This window comes from Petaurus breviceps, unplaced genomic scaffold (genome assembly GCF_028583685.1).
Source record: "Petaurus breviceps papuanus isolate PSGF00001 unplaced genomic scaffold, PetGlider_PUasm1.0 490, whole genome shotgun sequence".
Taxonomy (NCBI): Eukaryota; Metazoa; Chordata; class Mammalia; order Diprotodontia; family Petauridae; genus Petaurus; species Petaurus breviceps.
The window spans coordinates 28,483,328-28,495,583 of NW_027186352.1; the positions used below are offsets into that span (position 1 = coordinate 28,483,328).

Consider the following 12,256-nt stretch of genomic DNA (forward strand, 5'->3'; position numbering starts at 1 on the left):
CTCAATTACTTGACTTTTGAACTTTTTGCCACATTAGAACTCTGCTACCAGAAAGGGGAGCTTTCTCCCAATCACTGCAGTTTTCTCAGCTGCTATAACTATTAGTTGGCTGCCCTCTCTGAATCCTCCACATGCTCTGGCAAAGTGGTCACACACTCCAGTCCCTCCACCCTAGATAGTGATCCAGATCCAAGAAAGTTAAAGCAAGAGAAATTGCTCCTCAGACTGGTTTCTTGGTTCCCACTAAAATCTGCAGGCAAGAAGCTCTGAAGCAGCCACATGGCAGTGGCTGCATGGCTGCAGAGTCTCAGTTACTTCTTGCCCCAGGGGCAAAGGCTGGACCATACTCCCAAACTTCCTGTTCCTGCAAAGTTTGCGCTGACCTCTCACTTTATCTTTGGCTTCTATGGGTTGATAATTCTGGAGACCCTGACAGCCGCTGGTGATCTGAAGTCCCTGAAGCCGGCAGCTGGTCAATCAGGCATGAGGATAAAAGCTGCAGCTCATGGGGGCCTGGGGTTGGTTCCCAGAACACTGCACTGGCCCCTTCCTGCCAGCCTGTCAGGATGTGTTCTGTAGGGGTTCAGATTCTCTCTATCATTTTGTGGGTTCTGTACCTCCAAAGTTTGTTTAGAGTCATTTTTTTTACATGAATTGGAGGAGGTGGCAGTGGGAGCTATGCAGAAGTCCTGTTTCTACTCCGCCATTGCCTTGCTTTTTTTTTGTATTTTTCCAGAAAATACTGTTTTTTTAAAGCAATGTAATACTTCATAACAATCATATATTACAATGTTTTTTAACCATTTTCCATTAGATGAGCATCCCTTTAGTTTCCAATTCTTTTCCATCTGAAAAATAGCATATATATCTTGTACAAAATACTCTTTGAGGTACATATCTAGTGTTGGCATTTCTCCTTCTAAGGGTATACATAGTTTTAAAGCCCTTGGGGCATACTTCCAAATTAATCTCTAGAATTGCTATATCTGTTTACAACTGTTCAGTAGAATATCTATTTTCCCAAATCTCCTTCAGCATTTGTCTTTTCTGATAGGTGTAAGGTGGTATATTGCATTTCTCTAATCAATAATGATTTAGAGCATGTTTTTTATATTCATATTTCATATGCCTAAAGATAGCTTTGATTTCTTCTTCTGAAAAATGCCTGTTCATATTCTCTGACCATTTATCAATTAGAACATAACTTCTTTTGTTTGGGTTTCAATTTGACTGTGTTCTCTCTATATATATATTTTTAAATAAGGCCTATATTGGAGAAACTTCATGTAAATTCTTGATATTTTTTTATAGAATTGTTAACAAAATGTTTCCATGATTATCTCTTTTAATTTGTCCTATTTTTGCTTTTTTTGTTGTTCTGAGATCATGATTTTTACCCTTGATTTTTTTTCAGTTGAAATATATTAGTTTTTCATCCAGCTCCTTCTGTTTCAGTGAGTCTCTTGTAAGCAATATATTGATAGATTATGATTTATACTGTATTTTATTACCCACTTCTATTTTATGGGTGAGCTCATCTCATTCACTTTCACAATTATGATTGCTATCATCCCTTTTTGAGCCAATTCCAGTTAGACTGAAATTCAAACATTGTCTGCCACCACCCCACCATCATATTCCTCTCTTCACTGTTAAATTTCTTCCTTGTACATCTCATTTATATCAGAAAATTTTCTGTATTCTGTCTTTCTATTCTGCCTTCACCCAGTACATCCCTCTTTCTCACCCCTTCATTTCTTTACAAAATCCTTCCAAAATAATTGACTCACACTCATGTCCTTTTGTTTACTGTGCTAAAAAAAATGACAAAATTTTCAGGAGCTACATGTATCATCTCCCCATAAAGCAATGTAAACAGTTTTACTTTATTGAGTTCCTTGTGGTTACTCTATGTATACTTTTTTATGCTTCTCTGCAGTCTTGTGTTTGAATGTCCAGCTTTCCTTTCATCTCTGTGTCTTTCCATCAGGAATGCATACATTTATCCTATATTTCATTAAATGTCATTTTTTTCTTATGAAAGATTACAATAGGTTCTACTGGGTATGCTATTCTTGGTAGCAATCCTAGCTCCTTTACATTCTGGAATAACATATTAAAGCCTTCACTCCTTTAATATGGAAGCTCCTAAAGTCTTTGTAACTTTGACTGTGGTTCCACAATATTTAAGTGGTTTCTTTAGAATTGTTTGCAATATTTTCTTTTTTTTTTTTAATTTTTAAAATTTATTTATTTATTTATTTATTTAGGCAATCAGGGTTAAGTAACTTGCTCAAGGTTACACGGCCAGTTATTTCTGGGTGTGGTGCTAAGTATCTGAGCCCGGATTTGATCCCCAGGTCATCCCAACACTGGAGCCGGTTCTCTTACTCGCTGTACTACCTGGCCGCCCCACAATATTTTCTTCTTGATCTGGGAGTGCTGTAACTTTTCCATGTGTCTCCTAGGAGTTTTCTTTTTGTGATCTCTTTCAGTAGTTGATCAATGGATTCTTTCAGTTTCAATTTTAATCTCTGTAAGACATCAATTTATTTTTTTCCCTTTGTTATTTCTTGAAATATGATGTCTAGCTTTTGTCATTGTTATTATTGATAATGTCTTTTAGGTCATACAATACTTTTCAAATTCTATCTTCTTGATCTACATTCTAGGTCAGTTGTTTCTCAGATGAGATATTTTACATTTTTTTCTCTATTTCTCATGCTTTATTCTTTGTTTTATTGTTTCTTGCTGTGTCATGGAGTCATTAACTTCTCCTTGCACAATTCTAATTTTTAAAGGGTTATTTTTATCAGTAAATTTCTGTATCTGTTTTTCAATTTGGCTAATTCTTTTAATGTCTTTTCTTCAGTATTTTTAAAACTCTTTTTTTACCAAGATGTTAATTCTCTTGGTTCAATTAGCATTTTTTTCCCCTTGGAGATTTTGCTTGTAGCTGTTTTCACATTTTCTTCTTCTGAGGTTGTTTTTTGTCTTCTTGTCACTTTAGTAGCTTTTTTATGAACAAGTTCTTTTGTTGTTTTTGTTGTTTGCTCTTTTTTTCCCAGCCTATTTCTTGACTTTTAAATTTTCATTAAAGTTAGGCTGTGCTAGTTCTGGAGGTCTACAGATTATTAGGCCTCTCAAGATGGTGTTATTCTGGGAGAAGTATGCTCACTGCTCTCTTTTTCTGTACTCTTTTCTAATTTTTTTTTTTATTCAGGAATGGCCCTTGCTTACTTGCAGCTACAAGTGATATTCCCCCCCCCCTTTGCCTTGGAACTGAGACTAGGGCCCTTGCTTCCTTGTGACAAACCACTCACATTAATATTTTACTTTGGAATTGTGACCAACAACTGTGTATTGGCAATAGAGTTGTCAATGAACACCAACTGCTTTTGTGCAACAAAAGGTCCCATGTAATCTCTTACTAATCTGTTGTCTGACTTTTTTACTCTCTCAGGCCTGAGAGCTCCTGAAGGAGCTGCTGTTGTTGCCACTGCTGCATCTACCTCTAAAGCTACTGTTGGTGCTTGTGACACATTTACTGCACTCCTGATAGGTCCCCATCCAGGTGCAATAACCCTCTCCTTCTGATTTTCTAAATTGACTTAGACTGGAAAATTATCTCTCTCTGAACTTTCATTAGATCTACAACTCCAAAATTTGCTTTGAGGAGTTATTGTAGTCATTTGGAGGGGAATATAGAGATAATTCATCCAAGACTTCTCTGCCATCTTGGCTTTGCTCTGAGAAATGTCATCTTTTATTTTTTAAAGCAATTGGGGTTAAGTAACTTGCTCAAGGTTACATGGCCAGCTAGTTCTGGATGTGGTGCTAAGTATCAGAGCCCAGATTTGATCCCATGTCAAAAAAACTTCAAGAATGAAAAATTAGAGAAAGAGGTAATATACCTCAATAGAAAAATAAATGACCTGGAGAACAGATCCAGGAGAGAAAATCTAAGAATTATTGGTCTATGGGAAAGTCATGATAAAAAAAGAGCCTGGATAACATCCTCCAAGAAATTATCAAGGAAAACTACACTGAGGTTCTAGAACCAGAGGATAAAATTGTTATTGAAATAATCCACTGCATATCTCCTGAAAGATCCAAAATTGAAAACTCCAAGAAATGTTGTAGGCAAATTGCATAACTATCAGGTGAAGGAAAAATAATTCAGGCAACCAGAAAGAAACAATTCAAATGTCATGGAACTACAGTCAGTATCACATATGACCTAGCAGCTCCTACATTGAAAGATCAGATGGGATTGGAAAAAGATATCTCATAGGGCAAAGGAGCTCAGGCTACAACCAACGATCAGCTATCAAGTGAAACCAGGTGAGGAGATGCTCATTCAATGAAATAAGGGATTTCCAGAGCTTCCTGATGAAGAAGCCAGAGGTCAATGGGAAACTCTATATCCAAAGATCAGACTCAAGAGATACATAGAAATGTAAACAGGGAATACACACACACACACACACACACACACACACACACGCACACACACACACACACACAGCTTGTTATTTAATAAGAAGAAACTGTTCATATCCCTACACGGGAAGCTGATACCTGTTAATTTTGAGAATTATATACTTGAAAAGACATTTAAAAGGGATATAGATAGATAGGGAGTGTGGGTATAAATTAACTTAAATGATGAAAAAAACCTTATTAAAGGGTCCAGAGGGACCATAATGGGAGAAGATGAAAAGATGAAGCAGAAAAGGGTAAATTATGCCTCAAAAAGAGCAATGAAAACATGTTATAGTAAAGGGAAAGAAGGGAGGGAGATGAACATTATATGAGCTTTGCCATCACTGGTTTTGGCATGAGGAGGAAATAACATAATCAATAAAGTATAGGACTCTATCATGAAGATACATAAACCTTATCATAATAGAGGGAAAGAGGGGTGGAAGAGGAGCATTTGTATGTGATTTATTCTTATCAATCTTGGTTCAAGGAAGAAATAACATACTACATTAAGTATAAAAATCTATTGTACCCTACAGGCAGAAGGAGGGGGAAGGGTGAACAAGGGGGGAGGATGGAAAGGAGGGAAGAAATACCAAAGGGGAAGAATAGGAAAAGGGAGGTGGGTTGTTAGGGAGGGATCTCTTGCTGTTGAATTTCATTAGAAATATACAGGAATGTCAAGGACTTATGTTGGTTTATTTTATCTCTTGCAACTTTGCAAAATTTATTTATTGTCTCAAGTAGTTTTTTTTTTACTCAATTCTCCAGGATTCTCTAAGTATATCATCAGATCTTCAGCAAAGAGTGATAGCTTTTTTTCTCTTCTTTGCCTAATTGATTTGTTTTATTTCTTTTTATTCTGTAATTGCTACTGCTAACATTTCTAGGACCAGACTGAATAAGAGGAGTGATAGTGCATACCTTTGTTTCATCCCTGATTTTATTGGAAATGCTTCCAGCTTATCCCCATTACATATAATACATGCTGAATGGTTTTAAATAGATGCTACCTATTATATTAAGGAAGGCTCCATTTATTCCTATAGTTTCTAGTGTTTTTAATAGGAATTGATGTTGTATTTTGTCAAAAGCCTTTTCTACATCTATTAAGATAATCATGTAGTTTCTGCTAGTTTTATTGTTGATATGATCAATTATACTGAAGGTTTTCCTAATATTAAACCATTCTTGCATTCCTGAAATAAGTCCTACATGAAGAAATTGTATTATTCTTATGATATGTTGCTGTAGTCTTTTAGCTAATATTTTCTTTAAAATTTTTGTATCTCTATTCATGAGGGAAATTGGTCTATAATTTTCTTTCTCTGTTTTATCTCTTCCTGATTTAAGTATCAGTACTATATTTGTGTCATCAAAAGAATTTGGTAGGACTTATTCTTTATTAATTTTCCAATATTACTTTATAGAATATTGGAATCAATTTTTCTTTAAATGTTTGATAGAATTCACTAGTAAATACATCTCGCCCTGGAGATTTTTTTTTCCTATGGAGTTCACTGATGGCTTCTTTGATTTCTTTTTCTCAGTTGGGGTTAAGTAATTTACTTCCTCTTCAGTTAATCTGGGCAACTTGTACTTTTGTAAATATTCATCCAATTTACTAAGATTGTCAAATTTATGTGTATATAATTGGGAAAAAATAATTCCCAATTATTGATTTGATTTCCTCTTCATTGGAGGTAGAATCACCCTTTTCATTTTTGATACTGATAAATTGGTTTTCTTCCTTTTTTTTTTATCATATTGACTAATGGCCTATCAACTTTATTGTTTGGGGTTTTTTTTTTTGTAAAACCAGCTCTCAATAGTTTTCTTAATTTCAATTTTATTAATCTCTCCTTTGGTTTTTAATATTTCTAATTTAGCATTTAATTGGGGATTTTGAATTTTGTTTTATGTTTCTCAATTCCATGCCCAATTCATTGACCTCCCTTTTCTCTAATTTATTCATGTTTGCATTCAGGGATATAAAACTTCCCCTAAGAACTGCCTTTAATCAATCCCACAAGTTTTGGCATGTTTTCTCATTATTATCATTCTCTTGAATGTAATTACTGATTTTTTCTATAATTTCTCATTTGACCCTCTCATTCTTTAGGATTAAATTAATTTCCAATTAGTTTTTAATCTATTTTTCCATTGCCCTTTATTGCATATAACTTTTATTGCATCACAGTCTGAGAATGATGCATTTAATATTTCTGCCTTTCTGCACTGAATTGTGAGGTTTTTATGCCCTAGTACATGCTCGATTTTTGAATATGTGCCATGATCCACTGAGAAGAAAGTATAGTCCTTTCTATCCCCATTCAGTTTTCTCCAGAGATCTATCATATCTGAGCTCTCTAAAATTGTATTCACCTCCCTAGCTTCTTTCTTGTTTATTTTGAAGTTAGATTTATCAAGTTCAGAGAGGGGGAGGTTAAGGTCACCCATGAGTATACTTTTGCTATCTATTTCTTTCTATAATTCCCTTAACTTCTCCTCTAGGAATTTTGATGCTATACCACTTGGTGCATATGTGTTATGTAATGATATTGCTTCATTCTAGATGGTGCCTTGTAGCAGGATATAGTTTCCTTCCTTATCTCTTTTCATTAGATCTATTTTTTATTTTGCTTTATCTGAGATAAGTATTGCTACCCCTGCTTTTTTTTTTTTTACTTTAGCTGAGGCTTAATATATTTTTTTTTTTTTTTTAAAGCAATTGGGGTTAAGTAATTTGCTCAAGGTTACACAGCCAGTTATTATTATTTTTTTTGTGTGGGTAGAGAGTTTCAGAGGCCGGAAACAATCCCAGTTCTCCCAAAACTGGGGCCAGTGCTCTTACTCACTGCACCACCTGGCCACCCCTAAGAAATTGGGCTTGAGTAATTTGCTCAAGGTTACACGGCCAGTTATTTTGTGTGTGTGTTAAGTATCTGAGCCTGGAGCCGACTCCAGGTCTCCTGACTCTGGGGCCAGCACTCTTACTCACTGCTCCACTTGTCCACCCCAGCATAATATATTCTACTCCAGCCTTTTACCTTTACCCTGTGGGTATCCCTTTGTTTCAAATGTGTTTCTTGTAGACAGCATATTGTAGGATTATGGTTTTTAATCCATTCTGCTCTCCTCCTTTGTTTTATGGGAGATTTCATCCCATTCACATTCACAGTAATTATTACTATCTGTATCTTCCCCTCCATTCTATTCCCTCTCCTTCTTATGTTTTTGTTTCTTCCTTCTCCCTTCCCCTCCTTAAGGGTTTTTCTTTTGACCACCACTTCCATCAGTGTTCCCTCCCCGTGACACCCCCTTCTTTACCTACCCTCTCCCCTTACTATTAATCTCCCCTTACCCTCCTACTTCCTATAGGACACAATTGATTTTTATACTTGTCAGAGTATGTTATTCCCCCTTTGATGCCAAACCAATGAGAGTAAATTTCATACGGTGCTACTCTCCCTCCCTTCTTTCCCTCTATTTAATGGGTTTTTGTGTCTTTTCAAGTTAGAATCCTAAACTTAAGTGATTATGTTGATCCCTCTTTGAATTAGAACCAGTGAGAATACAGTTCAAATTATGTTTCTCTCCCACTTTCCTTCCCTTCTCCTATGCTATGTTTTTATGCCTCTTCGTATGGCATAATTTACCTTTTTCTGTCTCATCCTTTCATTTTATGCAAATGCAGTTCCTTTCATCCCCTTAATAATTTATTTTATCATCAGATTAGTTCATTTATACCAACACCCTCTATCTATGTATAACACTTTTAAAGGTAATGATAAACGTAAAAATTTTTATTTTGATACTTATCAGCTTCTCAAATAGGGATGTGAATATTTTGCTCTTATTGCATGCCAAGTTATGTGCATGTGTGCACGAGTGTGCATGTTTGCATGTGTGTATGTGTGAGTGTGTGTTTTCCTTGTTTGCCTTTTTATGTCTTTCTTTAGTCTTGTAATTGGACATCTAATTTTCCATTGAGCTCTGTCTTTTTCATCAGGAAAGTCTGGATGTCTCTTATTTCATTTAATGACCATCTCCTTGCCTGAAAGATTATGCTCAGTTTTCTTGGGTAGTTAATCCTTGGTTGCAGTCCTAGCTCTTTTGCCCTGTGAAATAACAAATTCCACTCCCTCAGATCTTTTAATATAGAAGCTACTAGGTCCTGTGTGATCATGACTGTAGTTCCATGATATTTGAGTTGTTTCTTTTTGGATGCTTGCAGAATTTTCTTCTTAATATTTTAATTCTGGAATTTGGCTAATATATTTCTCAGAGTTTTAAATTTGGCATCTCTTTCAGGGGGAGTCCAGTGAATTCATTCAATAACTATTTTATCTTCCGGTACCAGGACTTCAATTCAATCCAGGACTTGACAATCTCTTGGAGGATGTTGTCCTGGCTGCAATTTTTCATCATGGATTTCCAGTAGAACAATAATTCTTAAGTTATCTATCCTGGATCTGTTCCCTAGGTCAATTGTTTTTCCAGTGAGATATTTTACACTTTTTCCAATTTTTCAATCTTCATGTTTTATTTGATTGAGCCTTGGTGCATCATAGAGTCCTTAGCTTCAATTTGACTGGTTCTAATTTTAAATGAATTATTCTGTTTGGTTAGTTTTTGAAGGTCTTTCATTGGGAGGTATTTTCTCCAATTAGTTCACTAATTTTACATTTTAAGAATTTGTTTTCTTCAGTGAGACTTTTTTCTAATTTGGTCACTGTAGATTAAAATTTGTCTTCTACCTCCATAATTTGGACTTTAAAATCTTTCTTGGGCTCCTCCAAGAATGCTTTTTGGGCATGAGACCAGGTCATATTTCCTTCTGTGGTCTCAGATGTGAGTATAGAGTCCATGTTGTCCTCTGCATTTGGTTGTTCTTGATTGCTAAAATAAGCTCTAATACATTTTTTTTGCCTTCCCCTTCTCCTTCTCAGCATCCTTCCTTCACATTGCAATTTCCTGTTTCCTAATTTCTGAGGCTGGGAGCTAAGGGCTTGGTTCTTGACTTTGTATGCTGTAGACTCTGGGTATCTAGACTGAGGTCAAGGCCAGCAGTCTCAGTGTTCCCCCTGAGTTATGCTGAGGTGCACAGTGTAATCTGTGGAGGAGGGGTGGTCTGGCCACTTCAGATTTCTGCCTCTATGCCCCTGGGTTAATGATCAGGCAGGCTTTTGCTGGTCAAGTTTGGTGGGAGTGGTTGGGACCCCTTGCTCTCTTCTCTTAGGACTTCTTGCTGCCTTAGTTATAGCCCTTCTCAGTGACTCCCAAGCCTGAGGCTATTTCCACTATCTCAGGATTTCACTCTGGGTGGGACACTTATCTCAGGGTTTTCTAGTTCAGGGATGGGGAATTAGAGCAGCCAAAGTTTACTTTGCCATACTGACCCCTGGATAAAGAGGCAGGTGATTTCTAAACTTCCAGGCTGGGGGCTGATAGCCTCAGAAATTGAGAAAATAGATGAACAAGTTATGGTATTTAAATGCAATGGAAAACTACTGTGTCGTAGAAATTATGAAAGGAATATTTTAGGGAAACCTGGGAAGACATGCAATGATGCCAAATGAAGGAAGCAGAATTAGGAGAACCATTTCTATGACAGTGATATGATATAGTCAAAGAACTTTGAAAAAAAATAGGAGATCTTAAAAGAATGATGGCTAGCCATTATTCCAAAGGATTAATGAAGAAATGTGCTACTCAGCTTTGCTTAGAAAGGGGAATGGTAACAAATACAAATTGGAACTTTTTAAATTTAGCTATTTTGGAAATCTGTTTTTGATTGACAAAACATGCTTATATCAGGATATGCTGTTCTTAATTTTCAAATGGAAAGCTGATGTAGGAATATGAGAAAATCTGTTTATTCTGATTAAAATATACTTTAAAAATTATAATTATAAATATTAAATAATTGAAATATTTGTTATTTCTAATTAGTCAATAAACATTTATTTGCCAATTGCAGTGCTAAGTAAATGTAACAATTTACCTACATTTAGGCATTCAAAGATGATTGAGCATCAGATACAGTAGCATTAGTAGAAGTAATCATTTAACATACAATTGAAGTTACTTTCTGGGGTAGAGGAAGGACAATTATAAGATCAATTATGAGTAGTGATGCTAAGTGAAAATGTCATTTTTTATCCTCTTATTTCCTCTTCTTTAGTTCTTGTTGTCCTTCTCTCTTTTTCCTTCTCCTTGTACTTGTCTTAAGCTTGTCATTAGGCATTAATTGGCCCTACAATGGACACTAGGAATGAAGAATCCCTGCTCCCTTTCATGCTCTTGTAGTAGCAAGCACCCTAGCATACCCAGGATGACCTGCTAGCATAGGTTCTTTGATCTACTTTTCTAAAGGAAAGACAACTTTTAAAACATTCAACAATCTTACTTTAATTAAGGAAAAGTACAAAATACAAGCAAAAAAATTATCACAGAGATTAAACAGATGGGGCTGCTACTGTCTGAACAAAGTAATGCAACCACATACATACACCATGGGATCAGGAGAGAACAAACCTCTCAGTAGTGGGGACTTGGAGGAGGGGGGTTCTTCACAAAGGGCTATTCAGGGTCCTGTCCAGGGAATCAAAAGGTCCTTCTCAAAAGCAAATCCCCAAAGTAAAATGCCAACCTCACAGAATGTAGAGTTTTCAACTAGTAGGCTCAGAGCCAGAAAGCATCATAACCTAAGTGGTTCAGTGCCTGATTGATTAAATACCAAGAGGTGTGAAAACATTCCTTCAAGTGAGCCTCCCCTAAGCAAGCTTCTCTTTAGTCAAATTCTTCCTCCAATGGTCTCTATGTGACTCAGGATGTATCACAGTTGGGCCAAAGCTCAAAGCAGTTAGACATCCATGACTGAAAATGTGTGGGCACATAAGGCTATCAATGGAATGTGTAGTTTCTCATATCTCATTAACATTATATCTCTAAAGAAGTATACTTTGCTGGACAGTTCCAAGTATTCACACAGTAGAAGAATTAGAGGGAAGGGATCTGATCATTATTTCTCTGGCCAACCAAAGTCATAGAAAAATACAAAATAGTGTTTTTGGTGGCAGCTAGATGGCACAGTGAATAGAGCACCAGCCCTGGAGTTCGGAGGTCCTGAGTTCAAATCTGGCCTCAGACACTAAATACAAAAACTAGCTGTGTGACCTTGGGTAAGTCATTTAACCCCACTTGCCTTCCAAAAAGCAAAATAAATGAATAAATAAATGTTTTTCTCCTTCTTTCCCCATGCTGGCACAGTCTAACCAAGCACAAGAAAAAGGAAGGAGAAACCTGTCACTCTGTTGTTTCAATTTTTATGTAGTTGTCCTCCTAAGAGTAGTGTCTGTGTTTAGCTGGTGACCCTTGATAAGTAAATGTCTCTGTTTAGCCTGGTAGAAATATTAACTCTGTAATTGTTTTAAATTTTTCTCATGTTCTGCCTTACTCTCCAAAGGATTGGAGACAGCTAATAGCAACATTAAGTAAATGATCCATATTAGTGACTGACCTTGAAGAATAACAACATTTTTTACATATAAACAAATTTCAACTTAGCACTTCTTCAGTGATAATGACTCAGAACAGGTGTTAATTCTCAATTTGCAGATTCATTATGAATCTGTTAAATTTGAGACTTTGAGCATTTCTCCTGAGTGACTCCCAATTTTGCCATTTTTATTGATGTGTTGGGTTTATGTTCTCTCACTTCCTAGGAACATATGTTTGACAATGGTAATATCCATAACATATTCAG

At 36.0% G+C, this 12,256-nt stretch overlaps 1 pseudogene; it reads left to right on the top strand.

Moving 5' to 3' along the window:
- The first annotated feature begins 279 nt into the window (after positions 1-279).
- The window catches only part of LOC138172102 (ribonuclease P protein subunit p40-like), a 118,885-nt pseudogene continuing 106,908 nt past the window's right edge, over positions 280-12,256 (top strand).